Source organism: Eptatretus burgeri, chromosome 6 (assembly GCF_056783735.1).
Source record: "Eptatretus burgeri isolate ZD-2024b chromosome 6, Ebu_testis_v1, whole genome shotgun sequence".
NCBI lineage: Eukaryota > Metazoa > Chordata > Myxini > Myxiniformes > Myxinidae > Eptatretus > Eptatretus burgeri.
Window position 1 is genome coordinate 44,844,637 of NC_140966.1, and position 25,087 is coordinate 44,869,723.

At 41.7% G+C, this 25,087-nt stretch overlaps 1 protein-coding gene and 1 pseudogene across 1 annotated transcript in view; one reads left to right on the forward strand and one right to left on the reverse strand.

The window, feature by feature from the left end:
• Nucleotides 1-25,087, forward strand: part of LOC147024664 (protein sidekick-2-like) — a 656,949-nt gene that overhangs the window by 255,805 nt on the left and 376,057 nt on the right. The gene's annotated exons all lie outside the window — the stretch shown is intronic.
• Nucleotides 12,248-14,306, reverse strand: LOC147024665 (uncharacterized; annotated as a pseudogene).

The following is a 25,087-nucleotide window of genomic DNA, read 5'->3' on the forward strand; positions in this document are numbered from 1 at the left end:
CATCCAAAATGTCCACATGGTATAAAATTTTGCCTGCGAGATTACCCTGTACAGTGATATGGTCAGGTTTACAATCGTAGCAGGCAGTCCCATATCATAACGGATCCGCCACTAAATCATATTTACTCTTCAATGTTCATGGTTGTATCGGCAGTGGTAGCTTACTTCCAAACCCAATTTCTACCATCATTTGCATGCAGGACAAATCAGCTCTTCTTCAACCAATGGATCTTCCTCCAGGATGCGAGATTTCAGTGTTGACATACCTGGCATCATGCCATGTGGGCTCCTATGTGTTCTTTGGTGAGCAGGTGTCTTAGGCCTAAGTCACATTTGCTCTACGGTGAGGATTGCGACGGCCGTACGCCCTCTGGATTGACAGAAACGTGCGGCGGCCGCAGAGTTTCTGCGGTGGCCTCAGGGTGGCCCTACGCCGTATGGCTATATTTTACAGACCGTACGGGTCGCCATGGAATTATAACGTGGAGTTATAACTTTTTTCATTTCTACGTTCGCCGTAGCAATTCGACAAGCCAAAACAAAAGAACTGGTAAAAAAATAAAATAAAAAAATTAACCCATTCGTTACCGTCTGTCTGGCCGCACGTTCGGCTTCGGGTCCCCCTGCGGTCCCCTGCGGGTACCTTGCATCTGCCTTGAAAATTCTATGGCCGCCGCAGGAACGCCCTCAGGTCACCGTGCGACATCAAATCAAAGACCGTACGGCACCCCATGTTTTCGGTCTCCACAATTTGTAAATACGCCGTGCGGCTCCCCGAAAAATAAAAACGTATGTGACTGCTACATTGTGTGACCGTGGAAATACCGCGGCCGCCGTATAATTGCTAGTGGCCTTAGATTTTGGAGACCCCATGGCCGCCGTGGCAAATGTGACTTAGGCCTTACCGGTCTTCTCACTGTATGCCTGGTGTTGGCTTAATGGCTAAAGTGGTGGGGGTGATCCTAGTGTCCTGAGTTCAAATCCTGCTTGGCTGTTCAATTAATACTTGGTGGGGTTGACTCAGCCTGTCATCCCTCTGAGGTCGGCAAAATGAGTACCAGTGTTCTGGTAGATGGGCACTGCATCAGCTGAACAGCTGCACTTCCAATACATGATTACTAGCCTGGCAGCCAAGCTGCCATATGCAAGAACAGAACAGTAGAAAAGCTGGTACTAGTACACTGAACCCGATCAGGATGTAACAGAACAGAGAGAGAGAGAGAGAGAGAGAGAGAGAGAGAGAGAGAGAGAGAGAGAGAGAGAGAGAGAGAGAGAGAGAGAGAGAGAGAGAGAGAGAGAGAGAGAGAGAGAGAGAGAGAGAGAGAGAGAGAGAGAGAGAGAGAGAGAGAGAGAGAGAGAGAGAGAGAGAGAGAGAGAGAGAGAGAGGAGTTGAAGACCATGATAGAGGCAGACTTGGACAAATAATGGGTGTGGGGAGGAATGGGGGGGGGGGGCAGGAGAGGATCTATGGGGTGGAAAATCTGGATACATACAGTATGAGAGAGTTATCTCCGCAGCACTAGTAAATTCCAAATTCCTGCCTAAACTGCAGGTCGCAAGTTGTCTGACGGTCTTGGATAGTCCTTGACACAAGGTTACACTTCTTGCTATCTCAGTGTGGTTGTTGCCTTGGCAGCAGCTCCTACATTATAAACAAGTTCACATTCCCAGCTGGTTCACGTGTGACATGTGCTCGGCGATGAAGGGCAACATGAAAAATCCTAACAGTGTTTCCTCTTTATGAAGGAGGGAATACAAGGAAAAGCAGACACTGGAAAAGGCAATTATGTCCATCCATATTGTTTGTGTCATGACCTTTCCCATCCTTAGACAACATTCCTTGACTACAATACCAGACGACGCTTGTTTTGCACCTGAATGACTAACACTATTTGAAATATATTTTCGTCTTTCATTATCTTCCTTTTTATTACACTGCCAATATCCTACCTTCACTACTTTTATTGATGCTGGCATGTTTATCATGCGATTTTTTTATTGCTTGAAATGTAACTTCTTGTGAAATGCAACAATAATGCCTTTGACAAGTTCACTCATGCAGGCAATAAATTTGGTAACACAAAAATTGAAATTTAGAGCCAACTGGTTCAGAGATTAGCACCCATAATCATAGAACTATTTTCCAGCCCAAACTGAAATTAATTCGGAAGAGTGTAAGAATTTGAAAGTGGTAAAAAAACAAAGATTGCAGTCAGTAATATAATCTGCATGAAAATAGGAATCTAAGAAGACAAGTAAATTTGCAAATTTGAAACTTTACGTTAACTGATTAAAGTAATCTATTTCTAATTAGAAGAGGCACTCCATCCATCCATCCATCCATCCATCCATCCATCCATCCATCCATCCATTGGGACAATACTCTGTGTAGAGCGTTGGTGCTGCCAAAGCAGTCTCCTGGACTATTGGGCAAAATCCTGGATGGGTCGCCACTCCGATGCAGGATACCAGCAAGCTGGTACTAATTTTTGCTGACATCCGAAGGATAACATGCTGAGTCAATCCCACCTGTTATAAATTCAACAGCTAAGCAGGATTTGAACTCAGGAGCCTGGGATCCTAAGCCCACCACTCGGGTGTTCCAAAAAAATGAAAGTTTGATTTTTGCTGCTCCCTCATTTTGCCTTTGTTCCAATACCCGATAAGAACTTATAGGTCAAAAATGAACAAAATTCCATGATATTTAGGGGTTCCTCAAGTTGGCACAATTATGTCCATTATGGAGAAGGCATTTTGCACTGCAATGTCAAAAAGCTCATCTCGGTCTCCTTGGAAAAACTATTCCTTCATCCCATATGACTGCTGTGGTTTTTGAAAATATCAAAACCATATTAATTGTGAGGTGTACTGCGTTGTGCATATTCGACGGCAAGTTGTCAGTTACAGTTTGGCAAATTTCAACAATATTGTGCCAACTTGAGGAACCCCTAAACATCCTCCAATCTGCTTCATATTTGGTGTGTATGTTTCCACTGTCAAATGGAACAAAGGCACACCCAGGGAGCATGAATATTCATACTTTTATTTTTTTTACCCCCTATTATGAAGCATCCTACCAAACCACTCCAGCCATGAAGCTAACACCAGGCATAAGGGGCACTCGGTGGAGAGCATACCTCCGCCAAGCTGATGAGTTTGCGTTTTGTATCCCATGAGTAGGCTGGATCTGGATTCAGACCTGATCTAAATTTAATCGGCTTGTTCTTGTCACCTAAAGGCCCGGTCACACCTTGACGTTTTAGCCAACGTATGCCGATTTTTGAATTTTTTTTCTAAAACGCTGGCACACGTTGAATATGTTATGGGTAAGTTTTGATAACATTGAGAGCACGCTGAAAAACACTGCCATACGTCATTGTACGTTGGCTTTAAACGTTGTACTTTTTGGTTGTCCTCAAATTTTTTCATGCTTGAAATTTCACGACGTATGCCGGCGTATGACTCACACGTTCCGCTACGCTGGCCACAAGTTGTTTGCACGGTCTGCGATCGTTGACAGACGTCAACACATGCTACTTGTAAGTTAATCATAAGTTGAGACACGCCGAGGTAATGTTTAGCGTACCCGAAACTTATTTCTAACCTATGATTAACGTGTTGTTGGCACGTTACGCGATCGTTGCCACACGTCGACAGACGTTACTTTTAAGTTACTCATAGGCTGAAAGATGTCGGTATAATGGATCGTCCTTGCGTCAGCGTCCACGGCCACGGCCAGGACACTTATTTGCAGCATTCTTCAAACTTTTCTTCGGCATGACGATGATGTTCACACTTCAATGTCTAGCTTGGCTATGATTCCAATTGTCCATCGGCAGCGTCTATTTAAAATAGTCGAGTTTGAGCGTTTTAACACGTTCAGAAGAAACGCTTCAAATTTCCAAACCCCAGCGTCAAAAAACAAAGGCGAGTGACAGCAATTTAAATCGTTGATTGTAAACAATGAAAAGAGCTGAGTGGTACCGTTTAAAAGTCGTTGAGTGTAAAAAAAGTCCAATTGTTGAGCGCAAACGTCAACTTTCAATAGTGGGGTTTGAGCGATTTAGCACGTTCAATAGAAACGATTAAAATTTCCGAGCGCCAGCGTCAAAAAACAAAGGCGAGTGACAGCAATTTAAATCGTTCATTGTAAACAATGAAAATAGCTGAGTGGTACCGTTTAAAAGTCGTTGAGTGTAAAAAAAACTCCAAGCTGTTGAGCGCAAGCGTCTACTTTCAATAGTGGAGATGCAGCCATTTAAATCGTTGAGTGGCAGCCTATGAATAGCAAACCCCACGTCATCGGCAAAGATAAACTGCCTCACGATATGGATAAGTTAGGCTATCGTTGGGCATAGTTTGTGAACACCGGCTACATGATAATTATTCGTTGGTATATCGTATCTATAAGTAATCAAAGCGCTCTATGCACATTATTACTTCATTGTGCATTTGTCCAACCCGTTATGAATAGACCTAAATCGTAAAAACAAGCCATAGCTCATTGTTGAAAAAGCCCCATAAAAAATTAGCCGCGAAGAACTTCGAACAATGGTGAAAAGATGTCTCCTACCCGTGGACACGCGGACGCAAGGACGATCCATCATAACCCACACCCTCCCCCTCACACTCACCTACTACTGCCAACATGAACAAACTACTACTAATACTACTACTGATACTGATACTGATACTGATACTGTTACTGCTGACATGGACATCGACTCAAAAAGGACTCGAAAACACTGTTGGGTTCCCCTTTTATGAGCAGCATTTTTATATACCAATTCCCAAAACTGCTGGGAGCACGTCTTTATATGGCAGTTGAAACACGTTAATTTATTTATTTTTGTCGACCGGAAGACGTCATTGGAATACGTCTACATACGTCGATGTGTGTTGGGACTACGTAAAGAATTGGTTCAAAGCACGACAAACATAAGTTAGAAATAAGTTTCGCGTAAAAATACATTACCGCGACGTGTTTCGACTTATGAGTAGCTTATAAGTAGCCTTTGTGGACGTGTGTAAGCGTCCGCATATCGTGTGTACAACTTATCCCCATCGCATGCGGAACGTATGTCATACGCCGAGTACGTCGTAAAATTTTGAACATGTTTAGAATTTCTTGACGTACTCTACTTACTACGATGTATGATAGTGTACTTTAGCGTTCTACTCACGGATACCAAACTTACTCATACCATATTTGACGTGCCCCAACGTTTTAGACACATTTTTCTTCGGTCGGCATACGCTGGCAAGATCGCCAAGGTGTGACCGCGATGTTGACACTTCCATTTCTACGGCAGTTATGATTCGAATCGTTGTGCGTCAGCCTTTTAATAGGCTACGTCACGACATCGTCGGCAATGCGTGCAACGCGCTATGCCTAAGTTAGACTATCGTTGGGCAAAGGTTGTGTAGGCCAACAACAGGTTCAGCATTCGTTGGTATAAGTTATCTATAACACAACGAAACGTTCTGTGTCCGTTACCAATGCGTTATACATAAGACCAAGTCGCTATGAATACGTCCGAATCTTTAAAAAAAAAAACATCAAAAGTTCAACGTAAGCCAGCGTTTTACATACATTTTAATATGTTGCCATCGCTGGCTAAAACGTCAAGGTGTGACCGGGCCTTAACCAACTCATCCACCAAGTTTCGGCCGAATCTGTACATAACTTTTTTGACATATCGTGCTATATGTCGTTTTAGCTCTATCATTCAATGGTGAAAAATCACATTAAAATTATCGAATCCGGATTCGGATCTTCAACAAAATCGAAACAATTATTCGTTATTTATTATTATTCGAAACAATTATTCGAATTGTTCGAGACAATTAATCGAATTGTTCGAGACAATTATTCGAAACGAAACAAACAAATAAAAAAATCGAAACAATACCCAAGCTCTCCATCAAATTTCGTCCGAATCCATCCACATCTTTTTGAGATATTTTGTTCACAAACAGACAGACAGGAGTGAAACAATAACTAATTTTGATGATTCGGTGCATAGTGATTTTTTTTTTTTTTGAATCTACAGCATCGTCAGCGTTCTTTGTTGAACAATTGATATTGAATGAACAATCCACAAACACAGGGCTGCTATGTTGAGGAGATATGCCCCAGTTTACACTTTGGTAAAAGAACAAGCATTTCATTTCCAGATTGGGCCTCACTCAATGGAGGATGGCCAAGACTTGGACCATTTATTGGGTAGTCGATCTAGTGTACCCTTATTATCAGTATTTCCGTCTATGTTTGTCTGTCTGTCTGTCTGTATGTCTGTTCGGTCCAGTGCTCCGTTAATACAATGGCGATTTCGATGAAACTTGGTTGGTAGGTTCATACCATGACCTAGTTGTGTGCAAATGAGCACCGTTGCTATGGACCCATCCGTTGCCTAGCAACGGACCTTTGAAATTTTCAAAAAAATCTCAAAAAAAAAATTTCGAAAATCAAAAATTGGGCCACGAGCGACTGTGGGCAGTACATTCAGCCATATTGTCAAAAATTTCAGCCGGATCCTATGAAAACTGTCGGAGAAGATAGACTTTGCATGAACCCTGGTCGAAAGCGATTAAAAAAACGAAGTTCGTTATATCTCAGAGACTATGAGTCGGATCTACATGAAACTGGTACGGTAGGTTCATGGTATGTCCTAGTTATGTGTGAGAAAGAACCGTTGCTATGGACGCTTTTGTTGGCTAGTGACGGCTGAAAAACGACTAAATTCGACTTGATCGACTACCCATGTCCGCCTACCGGCTTGTCAGGTATACATTTCCCTTTTTGAGGATGACGCTATAGTTCTGAATTACCTGTGCAGTGTTCTGGTCGTTACCTTCAATGACAAGTGTATTTCATTATCTATGGTGAACTAATGATAGCTAAGGGTTGTCAGCTCCATTGTCCATACAATTTCACTCACACATTACACAGGGTGGCCAAGAAATTCCTGACATTTATATTTAATGTATAAAGAGCTTTTCATGAGAAAATGAGAATATTAGCATTTCCAAAGAAACTACAGTCTCAGAAGATGACGTCAGCGACATCAGTCTTGAAAACAATGCCTTTTAAGTATTCAACATTTTAATGTCTGCGTTTACGCACACGGACAATTGTGTTTGGCATCAACTTCCTTGAAATTTCAAGTGGAATATGGTACGGGCTGTTTCCTGTTCAATTTGACTATGTAAATCCTGAATGGGCCTTGGTCTCATCTCGTAGAATGTTGATTTAAGGTAGCCACCACAATAAGAAATCAGACGCAGTTAAGTCCAGGATTCTGGCTGGGCCTGGAACATCTCCAAATCGTGAAATGAGAAGATGTAGGAACAGGCCCTTCAGGAGTGACAATGATGCATGAGCAGCATGCACAGTTGCCCCATCCTGTTGGTACCAAGTTTGATAATGAAATCCCATGACTGTTAGTTTTGGAGCACAAAAATTCTTATCATTTCTTGGTTTCACTTAGATAATGTGCCCATGGATGTAAACAGGTGTCCATAGATGTTCCTTCTCCAGGGTGAACTGGTCCAAAAATTGAGAATAAAAATATCTTCCCAGTATTGGCTGTTGTACAATCCAACAGAGATAAAGGGGGCTGTTTGTCTGCTGAGCTCATGCCTAATAGGTGGAGCCAATGCAACTGTTTAGCCAGAAGGGCTTATTAAAATTTAAATTGTTCCTGGCTGCTCCCAGAACTGTTTTGTGTACAAGAGACACTTTTGTGGCAGGTATTTCCTGTTGGTCAGGACACATGCAGCAACAGCTTGTGTGGCACTTGCTTCCTGGGTACCCATGACAGTGACGGGGTCTGATCTCGATTGTTTTTTTTGACGGCCCAAATTATTCCCACCTTCGTGTGGGGTCGGTCAGAGAACGTTTTTACAGCGTCTTTCACGAAATGGCTGGCTAGAGTTGATGACATTCAACAAGGTGTTTTGGGCAGGAATTCTGAATTTAGCCATGTGTATGTTATCAATTAAAAAATATGTTATCAATTAAATAACCAAGTTGCTCTTCACGAAAGACACCATGGTATCTTTAGAGTCCACCAACAAACAGCGTTAGCAGACGGGGGCACTGTCTTAGTAAACATTGATGCACCGACTAAATTCGACTTGCTTGTGAAATATCAGGGTGACAGTTTATAGCTATCTGGAGATTCAAAAACAGCCTAACGGCTTCGAGGCAAGTGTGCATATCTCCGGACTATCCTGCCAGCTTCAACATTAGAATTACACACATGGGAAAATATTATTAAGAAGATAAACCCAAATCTCCTTGTAATCCTGATTCATACACCATCATTAACAAGATAATCCGAATTATGGCCTAATTTCCTCCAGGAGGTGACACCTCTAAATTCCATCTCGTTTTTAAAATTATCTTGTGGATAGATCCACAGTTCCTGAGGACACCTTTTTTTTGGAAATTCTAAACCTCATTTATTGGAAAGATTCTTTCCATTTGTCTTTTATGAAACATAACTGTTGAAGAATAAAATGTTTTATTGAGCATTTGAAATCATGTGCGTTAAAACCTGAGGAGCAAACTGTTAAAACATACGGAGTACCGAGATATTGGTCTTTTGTATCCAACCGGTCTTATTTCAGTTCTCCGAGCCTGACTGATCTCCACCATTGTCTCGTTGATGTCGGACATTGTGTTCCACCGTTAAGGATTACAATGCCTTTTGTGCATTAAAAAAAAGAAACCGGCTCATCATTTCCAAATCGCAAAATTTCTCGAAAAAATATTTTATCCTCTTTGTGCGAAAGACCGACAGACTTCATTCTCTGTCTTTGGAGAAATATCCAGAGTGAAATTTGTTAGGTTGGCAGATGTAACTTGGCTTCACACATCTAGCAGGCAGCAGCTCGGTGATAATAGTCTGAAACAGCAGTGAGGTTATTTGGGATATCCAGATTTCCTTCACGCACTTTTGATCGGTTGTCCATCTTTGATGAGACCGAGTGAGTTTACTGGGTGGTGAGTCTACCCAATGGTGATTTACATTCATCATTATCAGAGCCTTAGTGCTGGAAGGGCTGATTGAGCTTTATGTGCATGTGTGCATTATAATGTTATATCATATTTGCTTTGTTTCAGTCTACTTACTTCAATCAACCTTTAATCTTTAAGGTGGAACACCTCTCATCTCTAAATTCATTGGGGTCAAATAACATGTAATCGAATGCCTTGAAGGTGGAATTTGAAGCCATTAAAATTTGATTCCAGTAGCTGCTCATTTGACTAAAACGGTACCTGGGGTGATATGTCATGCATTGCATAATCACTAAGGTTGGATAGGATGCTCCTGGCAGGCAGGAAAGCGGGGCAAATATCCCCCCAGCCCCCTCCATGACAACGTACTTCATCGGTCACTTTGTTCAGTGCATTGAACATTTTTCATGAGGAATTGACTGCGACACTGTTAGCCAGAGAGCCCTCTTGTGCGGAGGTTCAGGATACTGAATATGTAACCATGACAAAAAAGAAGAAGGTTATACCAGAGGGAGGTGAGGCTTATGGAAGGGGAGGGGGGGGACATCTTACCCCACCTTTTCTGCCAGGGGAATTTGTCCCACCTCACTCTAAACCCCTTTTCCCCATGGACCGATAATTCATCCTCGCTACACACATGAAATAAACCCACTTTCACTTGTGTGAAGCTCTATAAAAAGGCTGTTCAGAAAAAAATGTGCAGGCAATAAATATTTGCACATGAGGATGGCACTCTGCAAAATATATATCCGCTTGAAAGAGCAGAATTTCCCAGCCATACTACTCGTGTATGTTTAATCGTGCATTCCTTAGTATCATTTTAACTATTTTCTGCTGAGATGTTCTGCTTGAAAGACCTTTGTCACCATTTGACCCATCACCTGTTCCCGCTGGCAATGTACTGTAATTTGATGGTGAAGATAATTCTCATGACTGATAAGCTCACACATGTCAAAGTTTAGCAGACTCATCGAAAAGGGGTCATGCCTCATTCTCGATTGCAATAATTGTCATCATCCATTGTAGTCGTAAGTTACACATTTCTCATTTCAACATTGATTCATGTCAGAGCTAATCCTCAACTTTTTTAATGAGACTATTTTTAAACTAAGTATAGTATAACTTTCTGCAGTCTTCGTACCTGAAATTCAGGCACAACCGGCCTCGGTGGTGTAATGGTTAAAGCGTCCACTCTGAGTACGGGAGTTCGGTGGTTCGAACCTTGGTCGAATCATAACAAAGACTACAAATGGTATGTGCTGCTTATTTACTTGATGCTCAGCATTTAAAAAGGATAGAACATCGACAAACAACCATAAGTTGGTAATAATAGCGCAGGATTTGATGGGCCCAATGGGCTGCTCCTGTATCAAAGTTCCTTGTCAGAGAACTCATAAAACTCTCCTGCAGTCTGAGTAGCCTGATTACTCCATGGTACTTCCAAAAAATTTACTTAAGCTATTCTTATTCAGCTCTTACACATTGTCTTTTTGCTCTTTTCACCCTATTTTTACTCTCAGCAATCTTCCATCTGCTTGGAAATCGGCCAACGTCATTGCATTACATGAAAAGGTGTTGAAACGGATCCCCTCAACTACAGACCAATTAGCGTATTTACAATCAACAGCAAGGTCATGAAATCCATCATCACAGTCGACATGAAATCATTCCTTTTCTCCAACAGCCTCATCTCATATCATCAATTTGGTTTGAGACCAGGTCACTTTGCCTTGGACATGCTGCTTCTAATCTCCCAACAACGAACAGAGGCCCTCAGTGTAAGACATGAGAGAAGGGAAGTCTCCCTGGACACGGCTTGAGCTTTTCATAGTCTGGCACCCACATTGTTCTCCAAACTCTCTGGCTGTGACGTGCAAGGAGAACTTCACTCTTGGATTACTGACTTCCTCCACTCCCGTAGCCAACATGTGGCACTATATATAACGCTTTCATCTCCTCTCCCTGTCAAGGCTGGCAATGTTCTGGGCCCAGTCCTATTCTGGGCACAATCCTATGATCATTCATCAATGATCTCTCTGAAAAATCCTCTTTATCTATTTGCTGTGACATCCCTGATCCTTCAGACAGGCAAGCAATGGCCTCTTCCCTCTCTTCAGATAATAAACGCAGACTGGTCAAACGCTTGAAATATGTCTTTCAATCCTCACAAATCTCAATATGTCTCTGTCTCCATCTCCATCTATGTCTCCATCTACGTCTCTCTCCAATAGGATGGAATACCCCCCAATTTACTTTCTTAGCAATCCTCTTGATAGTGGCGCCGCACAGCTCAAATATTCAAAAGAATTGTGCACTAAGTGATAAAAGCACCAAATTTGGCACACTTGTAGAAAGACATATTATGAAGCGATTTGGATATTTGGCCACCACAGATTTAGCTTCTGAGGGCCGTGGCAGCCATTTTACAAAATGGCGGCAAGGTGATATTAAAATGGCTACCAGAGGAATTAAAATGGCTCGGGCTTCTACATTTGTGGAACGATTTCATCGTTTATGGGGTCTATGGATCTTCTTCTTCTTCTTCTCCTTTCGGCTGCTCCCGTTAGGGGTCGCCACAGCAGATCATCCGTATGATCCGCATAGTGATTTGGCACATGTTTTTACGCCGGATGCCCTTCCTGACGCAACCCTGGTCGCCTCTTACGACACAGGGATATGGTACACCTATTTTTTTTTAACCGGGGTATACACCGGCCCAGTACACTGGTACTCACTTCGCCGACCTCGGAGGGATGACAGGCTGAGTCAACCTCCTGGTGTATTAATTCAGTGGCTCAACGGGGCTTGAACTCAGGACCTCTTGGATCCCAAGCCGCTGCCCTAACCACTGCGCCAACACCAGGCTTGGTCTATGGGGTCTATGGATGTGCCTCACCAAATACTACAAACGTATGGGAGCAGATTTTTGAAATTTGAAATTTTGAAGGGTGGAAAACCCTTTTTTTGGGAATTTTTTCAAATCACTGTGGCTTCTACATTTATACTTCAGTGACAACTATCACTGTGCCAATATATGCGACTAATGAGGCTCGACAAAATAGCAGTTAACGATTTTCGCGTTTTTTTAAGGGGGGGGGAGAAAAATAGAAAAATCGCTCTGGGCCCTACTACATTATGTTTTTTTTTTAAAAGAAAGTCCGCGCCACCACGTAAAGGGTCACCCAACTGGTTGGCCCCCCACATGGGAGCAGGAAGGCCTAACTATAGCTAAGCTGCCCGAGGGGGGGGCGTTACTCCCCCAACTATCGGTTGGACTAACCTAACCTAACCCTAACCTATAGTCCAACCTATAGCCCTGCGGGTGACATAATTACATAACAAGCGTAAAATAAATGACAATGAAAAAGCGTGTAAGAATAAACATTCCTGGAAACATATCATCAACAACAACTGACTAAAATATGATCTAAAAATGACCAAACATCCACCCACCCCGAAGCTTCTATTAAACTATTAAAAGTTAAATGCATGGTGTATTTACAAAAGAATTTACTCAAGAAATACAAAATTCCACATAATATATTTCAATGACACATGATGTTACAGTGATATGATGAAAAACTCAAAATTAAAAGTAGAAATGTCTAGTTCTGGGTGCACTCCCCCTCACACTGGCACAGAGCAGTACATTCAAGTGCAGCCTTTTTGCACTTGCAACGATTCACACAACCCTTCTTGCATTTACATGACAGCAGTTCATGGCAAGTTTGGGCTGCTTGTGGTAATCTTGTCCAGTGGGCCTCATCTTGATCTATATTGTCTACTGCAGCAGTAGTAAAAACTTTTCCACGCATCTTGGGCGGGCAGACAACTTGCTCCAAGTGAAACTGCTCGCAGACACAGTTCCCCATCTGTGCTGTGAGGCGGAGGACACAATCATACGAGATGCTCATGCCAACGTGTGCCAGCCTATCAACCAGTTCCTTCTTGCGCGTGTGGGCTTGTAACATCATCCCCACATATATTGGAAGAGGCGTTTCTTGCGCAGGGCTGTGCCGTACAGTGGAGGATGGTGAGGTGCTTTGCATATGCTTGTGTTTTACGCTGTTGAACTTCACAATTTGAGCAATTGTAACTGCTGCATTGCTTGTGTCTGTCATCTGGTCCTTGATGCTGGGTCCCTCTAAGACCATGCTGACCAGGCCAAGCAGCATTTGTGGCACAGACTCTTTCTGGCATCCTTCAGGGAACCCAATGAAAGGCTTGGCTTCTCCAAACATGTGGCGGCGCACGACTTTTGCAGCACGTGCAAGATGGATAGCATCATTGTCGCTGTCCATTTCACAAGCTTTAGCAATAGCATCGCCAACATCTTCTCGAAATGCCAACAGGATGTCTCTTCCCTTGCTGTGTGATTGCATGTCAAGGAACTGGGCAAGGAGTCTCTGCTTGAGACGTGTGGAATGTGCCCTTGTGTTGCTCCTGACACCGAGCTGTTCAATTCTTAACTGGTATAGTTGAGCCAGTTCTGCTAACTTGAACACTGGCGCCGTCTCCTCATCCTGTCTGGTCTCTTCAATAAAGAGCACAAGTTCAGCAAAAGCTACTCTTGACGGCTCTTTCTCTGGTTCAGTTTCTCCTGGCGCTTCAGAAGATCAGGCCGCTCTGGCACGATTATATAACCCTGACAAGCATTTGGCATGGTACTTAGCTTCCAGGGTCACCATGTCCCCAGCACTGAGTTTGCCAAATAGGGCACTGTCTTAAAGGAGGGTCGCACAGTCCCTCACGTGCCTGTCAATTGTGAAGGTCGCTGCCTCATGAAGCCGTTCTGAGCCTGCAGGTTGTTCACAGAAGAAACAGGAGGGGGGCCTTGACTTATCTGTGCTCGATGAGGGACCTGGTGCGCTTGCATGCATCAGTATTATGGCTGTCATCAGCAGTTACACGCATTCGCTTTTCGGCTCTCTGTACTTTTGTCCTGTTATATTTCAGTCGACAGGTTTCGTGATAACCAGCACTGTTTGCAACCATAGCTGCTTCAATTCCGTGACCTTCATCAAGCCGGCGTAACTGAAGCGTACGTGGAAGCTCCTTTAGTTCATTGAATCTGATCAGATTTTCGGCCAAGGAACTGAAGCCGCTCCCGTAATCTGTTCGCTTGGACTGTGAGGGACGAGTCAGTGTCTCTTTCGTGTCATCTTGACAGATGATACACAGGTTCCAGTTCGTTGTTGGTGGATGTGACGATGTTGAGACAGGTCGCTCTGGGTCAACCAACTTGAAGCTCTTGGACATGGCTGCTATTAAGTGACGACCACCATCACCAACCTGCAATGACAAATAAATATATTAGAGTCAATGTTACGACGATACGAGCATATTATACAAAATTTTAATTATTTCCCAAAAAAAGGTTTCCCCCCCCACACCCCCCCTTTCACAATTTCGAATTTCGAAAATCTGCCCCCATACATTTGTAGTACTCGGTGAGGCGCATCCATAGACCCCATAAACTATGAAATCGTTCCACAAATGTAGAAGCCCGAGCCATTTTAATTCCTCTGGTAACCATTTTAATATCACCTTGCCGCCATTTTGTAAAATGGCTGCCACGGCCCTCAGAGGCTAAATCTGTGGTGGCGAAATATCCAAATCGCTTCAAAATATGTCTTTCTACAAGTGTGCCAAATTTGGTGCTTTTATAACTAAATGCACATTAGGTTAGCTATTCTGCCCCACTATGAGGAAGTTCAGTCAATCAAGCTCCTGGGTGTCACTATCAGCCATGATCTCTCTTGGGCAAAATACATTTCAAAGTTGGCCGACAAAGCCAGTCACCAACTGGCATCCTGTGTCCTACAAGCTCCTATACAACTACAAGACCTTCATCCACAAGCTTCAAAGAGTCCTGCTCTCCCCTCTGGGTTGGTGCCCTAACTTCACATCTTGCTCAGCTTGACGCCTTGGAAACCAAGACGTTCAATATCATTGGAATCTCCCGCGATGAAGCTGAGTCGATGGGTCGATCATTTTCCCATCTCAGACAGGTCGGTGGTCTCTCTGTCTTATACAAACTCCTTTCTGGTCTTGCACCCTCTGCTATTTCTGTGCTTTGTACTCCCTCCCCCTCCGAAGTTTCTGCAGGGCACAGGCAGTCCACCATAAACCCCCTTCTGGTGAAACTCCAAAAATCCAGAATCACTGTTCACCTTCACTCATTTGTTCCCCTTGTTTCTGCCTCTGGAACCAACTTCCACAATCTCTTCAATCTCATTCCTCCCTCCAAGTCATCAAAATATCTGTTCTCCACCATCTCAGGTCATCCCCATCAAAAACCATGATTGTTCTACCCCCGTTGTTAGTGTACACCCCTCCCCCTCTTTTTACTGCTCCTTTTTTTTCTTCTGTTGCATCCTGTCCATTCAGTGGTCTCGCTCTTCCACATACCTTGAGCTTGTATTCCAAAAAGAAAAAAGTATGTCAAGCATTCCTTTCGCTTTCCAGGTGTATTTATCAATAGAGAATGTGTTGTTTTTTTAACTTGATAAAAGGGAGAAGGTTACCGACAGCCCCCCGCAATCAGGCCCGATGGCATAACATCCTTCCTTGAAGAACTTGTGCCCCCTCTTCCATCCTCGCGTACACATGTGCTTCCTTATGGGATTCTCTCCATCTGCATAAAAACTAGGAAATACCACTTTGATCTCAAAATTGCCATAAAAGCATATCAAATATTCTCTCTATTTTAGAAATGTCAATCTCTTTCCAATTTAGAAAGGGATGGAGTTTATACTCGCAGAAACGATAACATGTTTCCTTTTCTCCAACTTTCTTGTTACTTGACTGTGCTTTTATTTCTGTATTTTTGTCTCTCATCACTCAGCATTACAAATTCCATTTCTTCTGAGTACCGGTTGTTGATGGACCTAGACCTCCAGCAAGAGGTTGAGGCAGTCCCTCAGAACATATCCAATAAGTCTGAAATTGTATTTCAAGTAGTCCTGCTCATTAGGCTTGCTGCCAATCAAATTCTGTTCCAATGACATGCCTGGCTAACCAATTTCAATGGAGCAAACACGAAGTGCATTGCCATTCCAAACCTATGTAAGTTTGCATCCCCAAGGCAATGCTCTGAAGTTAGCCAGAATATATCAGTGAGTTAGCCAGAATATATCAGATCATGAGTGAGAATGGAATATAACATGAAAAGGTGGCCCACTGAAAAGGACTGGAGGACAGAGTATGACATCCTTAAGCAGATCTTGACGGACTGAACTGACTCAGGGAGGTGGTTCCACAGTAAAAACATTTAAAATAAAAAATAAGAGAAAAGGATGACAAAAGGAGAGATGAGCTGCACATAAGTCTATTTGAAAACAACAACCATAGCTAGTTATTTTTGGATAAGTGTGTGCAACAAAAAGGCATTGGGAGGGACGAATCATTGAGAGGGTGGTTGGTTGTTTAGGAGTAAAGTGTACAGGAGGGATAGATCAGTATGAAGTCATAGAAGACTGCTAGACCCCAACAAATCTGCAGTGGGAGGGAAGAAAGACTTGTCTCTTGACCATATAATTGATCCATTTACCCCCAGACCCTTGTACCCCATTGCCACCAAAATTCCATCAGGACTCGTTCACTGAGGAAAGCCCCACACCATAGCACTGTGAATGAAAACGATGTATCATAATAAAATTTGACAGTTCTCTGTATTTATTTATTTATTTATTTAGTCATTTATTCGTATGCTGCCTTTGGTTGCTTGGCTGCATCACTTTCTGGGGGGGCATGGCTGTACTGCTGATGCAGTGCCCCTGTTACCAGTAAGTTGATACTCGTTTTGCTGCTCTCGAAAGGATGACAGGCTGAGTCAACCCACCTGATGTTAATTCAACAGTTGAACAGGGACTTTAACTCAAGACCCAAAGATCTTAAGCCAGCCACCTCAATCGTTAAGCGAACACCAGGCCTATTCTATGTATGTTTGTATGTATATATATATATATATATATATATATATATATATATATATATATATATATATATATATATATATATATATATATACTCTACGTGTGTAATGTGTATGTTGGTAAATATGTATATGTTTGTATGTCTGTACAGTGACGTGGAAAGGTATTCACCCATATTAATAATTCCACTTAATAAATTCCACAATAAATTGTTCTAGTTCTGCCAAGGTTGATGGGGATCGTCGATGGACTGCAGTCTTCAAGTCTCGAAATACATGTTCAATTGGGTTCAGGTCAGGACTTTGACCGGGCCACTCAAGAACAAGTATTTTGTTTTTATTCAGCCACTCCAGTGTGGCTTTATCTTTGTGCTTCGGATAATTGTCCTGCTGAAACGTGAATCTCCTAACCAGTGTCAGATTCATGGCTGACTCAAGCAGGTTTTCATCGAGGATTCTCCTGTACATTGCACCGTCCATTGTCCCTTCTATCCTGACAAGCTTGCCAGTTCATGCGGATGCTCTATAACATGATGCTGCCATCACCATGCTTGACAGTAAGGATGGTGTTGACTGGGTGATGTGCAGTGTTAGGCTTGCGCCATATGTAACGCTTTGAATTTAGACAAAAAAAAATTCAAGTTTTGTCTCGTCTGACCACAAAACTTTTCTCCACAGGCCTGCTGGACCAATAAGATGCTTTCTTGTAAACTCCTTATGAGCTTTTCGATGGATCTTTTTCAGTAATGGCTTCTTTCTTACCACCTGTTCATGGAGGCCAGCTTTATTAAGGGAATGGGATATTGTTGATTGATGAACACTGACCGCCATCTTGGACAGAGAGCCTTGCAGATCCATTAAAGTCATTTTTGGATTTACAGTGACATCTTGAACAAGTCTCCTGCTTGCTCAGCTGCTGAGTTTGGATGAGCAACCTGATCTGGTTAGAGTCTACGTGGTATGATACGTCTTCCACTGCTTCATGATGGATTTCACCACACTCAAAGGGATCATGAGTGGCTTTGAAATCTTCTTGAAACCCACTCCTGAATGGTGCTTCTCCAACATTTTATGTCTGACTTCTTTGGAAAGCTCTTGGTCTGCATGCTTGCCTTGTTGGTTAACCAAGTGAGTTGGACCTTAAACTCCTTAGATAAGTGAGGGAGCTTAATTTTTAAGTTATGCCACTGATTACATACAGGTGAAACCTATTACACTTATTTTGTTCCCTTTCAAACAAATAATTTGCTCCTGAAGTGATTTAGGATTAATTCGGCAAAGGGTTTGAATACTTGTATACCTGAGAATCATCTGATTTCCTCTGTTGTTTATTTTCTCTCCGTTTTCCTTCTCTTGGTGGTAGTCCAGCAGGTCAGTCCAGGCAGCGGTGCTGATTGATGACCAGAGCGTCTCAAACTGATCAAGATGGTACTGGCTCTGTCAGATGGGCAGCAGTTCAGAAGCAAGGTCTGGCTAGGTAGTTTGAATGTGGGTTGATTGTGGGGGAGAGGAGTTGAGGTGGTGGAGATGATGCAGAGAAGGAGGTTGGAAGTGTTGTGTGTGCAGGAGACCAGATGGAAAGGAGACAGGACAAAGGTTAGTAGGAGGGTACAAGTTATTTTACGTGGGAGGTGATGGAAGGAGCAATGGCGTGGGAATAATAGTATCGGAAGAGATCAGTAAGCAGGTGGTCAGAGTGGAATGATGAGAGGGACAGATAGTTATGGCATGGGTGGTGATACAGAGGCAAATGAGTTGTGTTGTCTCAGTGTATGGGCCACAAACTGGAAGGACTGGGACAGAGAATCAGGAATTCAGGGATGCACTGGAGAGGGTGATGGGGATCGTTGAGCTGGAGGTGATGCTGTGCATTGCAGGGGACTTTAACGTGCATGTGAGGGTAGCGGAGCTGGGTGAGGAGAAATGTTTTGGTAAATTTTGTTGGGGAATGAAGAATAGAGAGGGTCAAGAACTGTTGGTGAGGAATGGGATGGCCATAGCTGGTTCATTCTTTCAAAAGCAGGAAAGCCACAATATTACCGAAAGGAATGGACAGCATCAGGCAGAACTGGATTTGGTGGTGGTAAGGAAGTGACAGTTGTGGAGGTTTAAGAATTGTAAGGCAGTGACGGAAGAGCATGTCACCACCCAGCACAAGCATATGGTGTTTGTGGTATGGATGGCGAAAAGGAGAGAGGTAAATAGCAGAGGTCGGAATATTATTAGGTGGGTAAAGTAAAGGGGAAACGTCATCGCTGAGTACATGGAGAGGTTGAGCGCTAGGTGTGAGCAACTTTGCGAAGAAGCGGAAGATTTGGAGGAGGAGTGGAAGAAGTTTGGAGAGGTATTTTGGGAAATTGCCAAAGTTTTATATAAAAGGGTGCATCGTTGAGGGATAGAAACCAGGTATGGTGGACAGAGGCAGTAACAAAGGCAGTTGGTGAAAAGGAGGTTTGGAAGAGAATCGAGAAAATCGGATGCAAGTGGATAGGAAAATATGTTTTAGTATAGGGGGAGGCAACCGGATGCAGGGTTGCTGCACCTGTATGGATAAAAGAAGAAAGCAGAAAGAAGAGCTGTGGATAAGGTGAGGAATGATATGGAAGAGGAGCTGTACAACAAGTTGGAGGAGGATGCTGGGAAGAAGATGATCTACAAGTTGGCTCATGACAGGGATGAGGATCGAAAGACATGAAGCGGGGGATGGTGATTAAGGATGGAGGTGGGAGGCTAGTGACAGTGAGGGGGGGCAGTATTGAAGGTGCGGAAGAAATATTTCAAAGAGCTGTTGAACCAGGGAGGAAGTAACGGCGAACTGGGCCTAAGGGGAAAGTGGAGATCATGGAAGAGCTGGTGTAGATAGCAATGAAGAAGGGAAGAGCAGCAGTGATTGAAGAGGTGTGTACAGAGATGATAATTGCAGCAGAAGTCCGTTTCAGTTGGACAAACAGGTTGTTGAATGTACAGTATGTATGAGAGAGGGTTCAATTCCAGAGGAGTGGAGGACTGGTTTAATTGTACCGATATGGAAGGGGAAGGGCATTGTTTAAAAGTGAATTGTTTTGTGGCACACGCCATTTGGACTTGAAACGCAGATCTCATATCCTAAACTTTATATGCAGCTGTCAGAGCAATCGCCTTTCATGTTCCTTCTTCAAAATAATCAATCAATTTTTTTAACATCCATAATTTGGCTTTATTTAACATTCATTTATATTTTCTTGGAAATTATGCAAAAATAATAGAATATCAGTTTCCTTGCAAGAAACTTTGATCCAGCCAGAGACCATTCAGCCCATGAAGCCAGTATTAGTGTTTCCAAGTTATGGTTGTTTGTTAGTGCTAGTGATGCCTTTTTCTTTTTTTTTATTCTGAGCCTCTTCAAGCAAGCAAGATGTACAGTTTTTTTTTTAAGTCTTTATTATGATTGAGCCGGTGTTCAAACCACCGACCTCCCACGCTCAGAGCAGATGCTCTCATCATTACACCACTAAGTCTGGTACAATTTGATTGATAAAAAGAGTAATTTCAAAGAACCCACTTTGGCTTCACAGTGTTAGATGACCCAAGTGAGAGCAGAACAACGCACTTTTGCAGAGTTAAATGATCGGTTGCCTAGCAATTCATATCGATCAATTAAATGAGTTTGAAATGCACAAAACTAATATGAACCCCCAGCAGGTATGGCACCTGGTTTGGGGCTAAAAAGGGATGGAGATAATTTATATGAATGTGATGGGTTTTTTTAATGTGGTCTGCTATCGTGATTGGACTAGAAAGCATGTATATGAAGGAAGAAAGCTACAACAAAGTGACAGCTCAGGGAGTGAATGATCTGCCAGAAATGGTTTTTGGTTTCAGTTTAGTGGGATGGATCAAAACAATAGCATTCTATGCCTTGTAATATTGGATGCATCCAATTTCCTCGGCATGTATATATAAGATCTTTGAGAATTATCCGAAGTCATTTGCAATGGAAGATATAAATGTTGTTTTGATGTACAGTGCCATCAGAAAGTATTCACACCCCTCGACTTTCACATTTTGTTGTGTTACAGTCTGAAATTATAATGGGTTAAATTTAAATTTTTGTCATCGATCAACACAAAATACCCCATAATGACAAAGTTGTTTTTTGTGTTTTTTAATGTTGACGGCTTCAGTCACGGACTAAATATTCCTCATCGAGGCCAAGCCTTAAATAAAATAACTGCATGAATAGAAAAGTAAGGAAAGAGAGAGAGTAGTCCAAAAGTTTTTGAGAAAGTAAAAAAAATCTGCTTTTTGAAAAGGGAAAGGTCATAAATCTTTGGGAAGACATGAGAAGGTAAAGAGTTCCAGAATTGGCCAGTGGAGGAGAAGAAACAAACATCGTAACGGCCCATCCTTGAATTGCCAATGGCCACACAATAATCATGTGATGTAGTGGTTTGTCGAGTATTCCTTGGTCTCGCTTATGGTGGAGGTGCACAAGCAGCAAGTTTTTGCGAGCAGAAACCGAAGTAATATCTGAAGAAAATATGATATGATTTCTGGTGGATATGAAAGCTGAATGCAAGTCGGAGGAAGAAGAGTTTTTCCATGTCCGATATGTGGCATCCCTTGCACGAATGGCTGCAGAGCAGGAATTATTTGAACCAAGGATTGGGCGGAGAGATAGATTTGAAAGAGAAGGGATTGAAAATTTGAAGAAAAAAAAAAGTCATGTTGGTTCAAGGTTCAAAAAAGGCAAGGGTCCTGGGAGGGACTGATACTACTACTGCCTGAGCCCCCTCCTCCCCCTCATTGGCAGCAGAGACAGGCAGGTCACCGGAGATTCTTCGCACCCCATAATGCAGGGAACTAGGGGCCATTGACTTTTCGGACTTTATCATATTTAATTGGAGCCTGTCTGAGGGAAATGAGCAGAAAGAGAAATAAAAGATGGAGAAGGTGAATAGAGGAGTGAAAATGAGTGAGTATGAAATGTGTTTAATGAGAAGTTTGTGATGTTTGTTTGCAAGAAAGGGAGATTAACGCTAACCCGGTAGCTATAGTTTGAGTGAGACAGATAGTAAGACCAGCAATCCTGACATGGAGTGTGTAAGATGGTTCTGGGCACCACTTTAACACTCCTAAGTCAGAATGGTAGAACTACCCTGAGTGGTTTCTGTCTACAACCCACGACCTAAAAAACCGGTCTTACTGGATGTGTGTTTTTTTTTGGAGACACCATCTCCTTACTGGATAGCTGTTGACTCCCAAAATGAACTCATCCGCCCTTTAGCAGGTGTTGTTTTTAGTCCTGCAGGTTGTCACAGTCACCATCCCCACTGGCAAGCCAGTGAGGGAAATCTGTTTAGTCGCTGACGCCCCTACCATGAGGCAGGTACCATTGGGTTATGTTACCAGTGGTAACAAGTGAAAACATGTTTTTTGAATTTTTTTCAAATTCATTAAAAATGAAAAGCTGAAATGTCTTGTGTCATGAAGTATTCAACCCCTTTGCTATGACACTCCAAATTGAGCTCAGGTGCAGACAATTTCCTTTGGACATCCCTGAGATGTCTCTACAACTTGATTGAAGTCCACCTGTGGCAAATTCAATTTATTGGACATGATTAAGAAAGAAACAGACCTTTCTACATAAGGTCCCACAGTTGATGATGCATGTCAAAGCAGAAACTCTTCCAAGCCCAAGGAACTATCCGTATAACTCTGAGATGTAATTGTGAGGAGGAATAGATCTGGGGAAGGATATGAAACAAATTATAGAGTTAAGTGTTTAAAGTTTCCAAGAACAGAGTGAGCTCCATCATTAGGAAATGGAAAGAATATGGAACTACGCAGACTCTTCCTCGAGCTGGCCATCTGACCAAACTGAGCAACCAGGTAAGAAGGACCTTGGTCAGGGAGGTAACCAAGAACCCAATGACCACTCTGACAGAACTACAGAGTTCCTTGGCTGAGATAAGACAACCTGCTGGAAGGCTAACAGTCTCTGCAGCACTTCACAAATCAAGGCTTTATAGGACAATGGCCAGATGAAAACCACCCATGAGAAAATGGCACATAACAGCACAGCAACACTGGAATCAACACTGCCAAATGTATTCAAATGACAGCCAAAGGAACACTGGAATGGCTTCAGAACAAGAACATGAAAGTCCTTGAGTGGCCCAGCCAAAACCAAGACTTGAATCCCATTGAGAATCTGTGGAAAGACTTCAAGGAATAATGGGAGAAAATCCCCAAATCCAGATGTGAAAAGCTGATACAGACATCCCCAAGAAGACTCCAAACTGTAATTGCTGCCGAAGATGCTTCTGCAAAGTATTGACTCAGGGGACTGAATACTTATTTAAATTCGATATTTCTGGATTTCATTTTCAATTAATTTGTAAAAATTTCTAAAAACATGTTTTCACTTTGTCATTTTGAGGAATGTTGTGTGGATCAGTGACAAAAAATTAATTTAACCCATTTTAAATTCAGGATGTAACAACAAAATGTGACAAAAGTCAAGAGATGTGAATAGGTTCTGAGGCACTGCAGTTGAGTGGAAAGACATGTATTTATTATTTCCATTTTTGTCTGGCTTTGTTTATCAGTCTGCAAATTTTGTTCAACCATCAAAACTTTATTTTTCCGTTGCCCTGTTTTCATTATCACTGTGGCAGTTCAATCTCCCACTGTGCATTACCATTTTGTCTAATTGGGGAATGGAGTTGTGGGAAGAGTGGGGGTGGTGATGTAATCAATGGCCATAAGTAAAGTTTTAACATGAAATAATTTTGTGTTTTAATTGTGTTTTGCATTTTTGAAAGTGTGATGTATCAAGATAACCCATAATACTACAAGCCATCTTATGTATGCATAAAAATGGGTGAGAATTTAATCCTCCTCCCGGTGTTGGCCGGAGTACAATCCTTTGGAGATGTTAGAGTCTGTCGCTCTGCTGAGCTTATGCCTATTAGGTGGAGCAACTGTTTAGCCAGCAGAGATATATATATATATATATATATATATATATATATATATATATATATATATATATATATATATATATATATATATATATATATATATATATATATATATATACATATATTTTCATGCACATCAACATGTTTTCTTTTTGTGTAATTTATATGTATATATGTGTGTAATATATATGTATATAGCAGTGTATATATTTATATATTTATATATATATATATATATATATATATATATATTTATACATATATATATATATATATATGTGTGTGTGTATATATATATATATATATATATATATATATATATATATATATATATATATATATATATATATATATATATATATATATTACACAAAAAGAAAATATGTTGATGTGCATGAAAATAGATAAAGCAACAAAACAAATAATAATTAAAATGAATGAAAAGATAATTTTGTTGCAGGTAATGAATTGTATTGAAATAAGGAAATTAAAATAAGCATTTCAAAATAGTCATTAATTGGAGATGTTTTTTTTTTTGGTATACATTGTCGAGGCTTGTATGAGAGCATCAGCTAAACAATTCAGATTCAATATACAGTGCTTTTTTGAGCATATTTAAATAGAAAACACATCATTACTATTTCTCTTTACCTTCTATAAGTGGTACATTTTTACTCATTGCAAGCAGCACTGAATAATTCATCCTGAGCATCATCACCAGACTGGTGTCTGAGAGTTCATACTTTCCTATTTTTTCTTCCATGAAACGTCTTTGTTCTTTTGTACACATTGCTTCAGCACCTAAATTCAGCACTCTTCACAAAATGTTGTATAATAATCTACTCTCCAGATGAGTCGGGTGCATGCTCAATTAGCAATTCAGAAGTTCTAAGAAAGCGCAGTATCAGTCATTCAAATTATAGCCTTCTTCAGTCTCCTGAGCTCCTGCCAGCACACGCTGTAAGAAGAATAAGTTATTTCAGAATTTCCTTCTTTCCATGTAATGTCATTTTTTTATAATATTTTTTTATATCCAAAGACATCCATTAGGCATGAGTGTGACACTTAAACTACATCTACTTTCTTTAAGATGTCTGGTTTTGTATTCAACCACCAGCAGAAATTAATCTGACTAAATTCTTCCTTTCTTGTGTCGTGCTC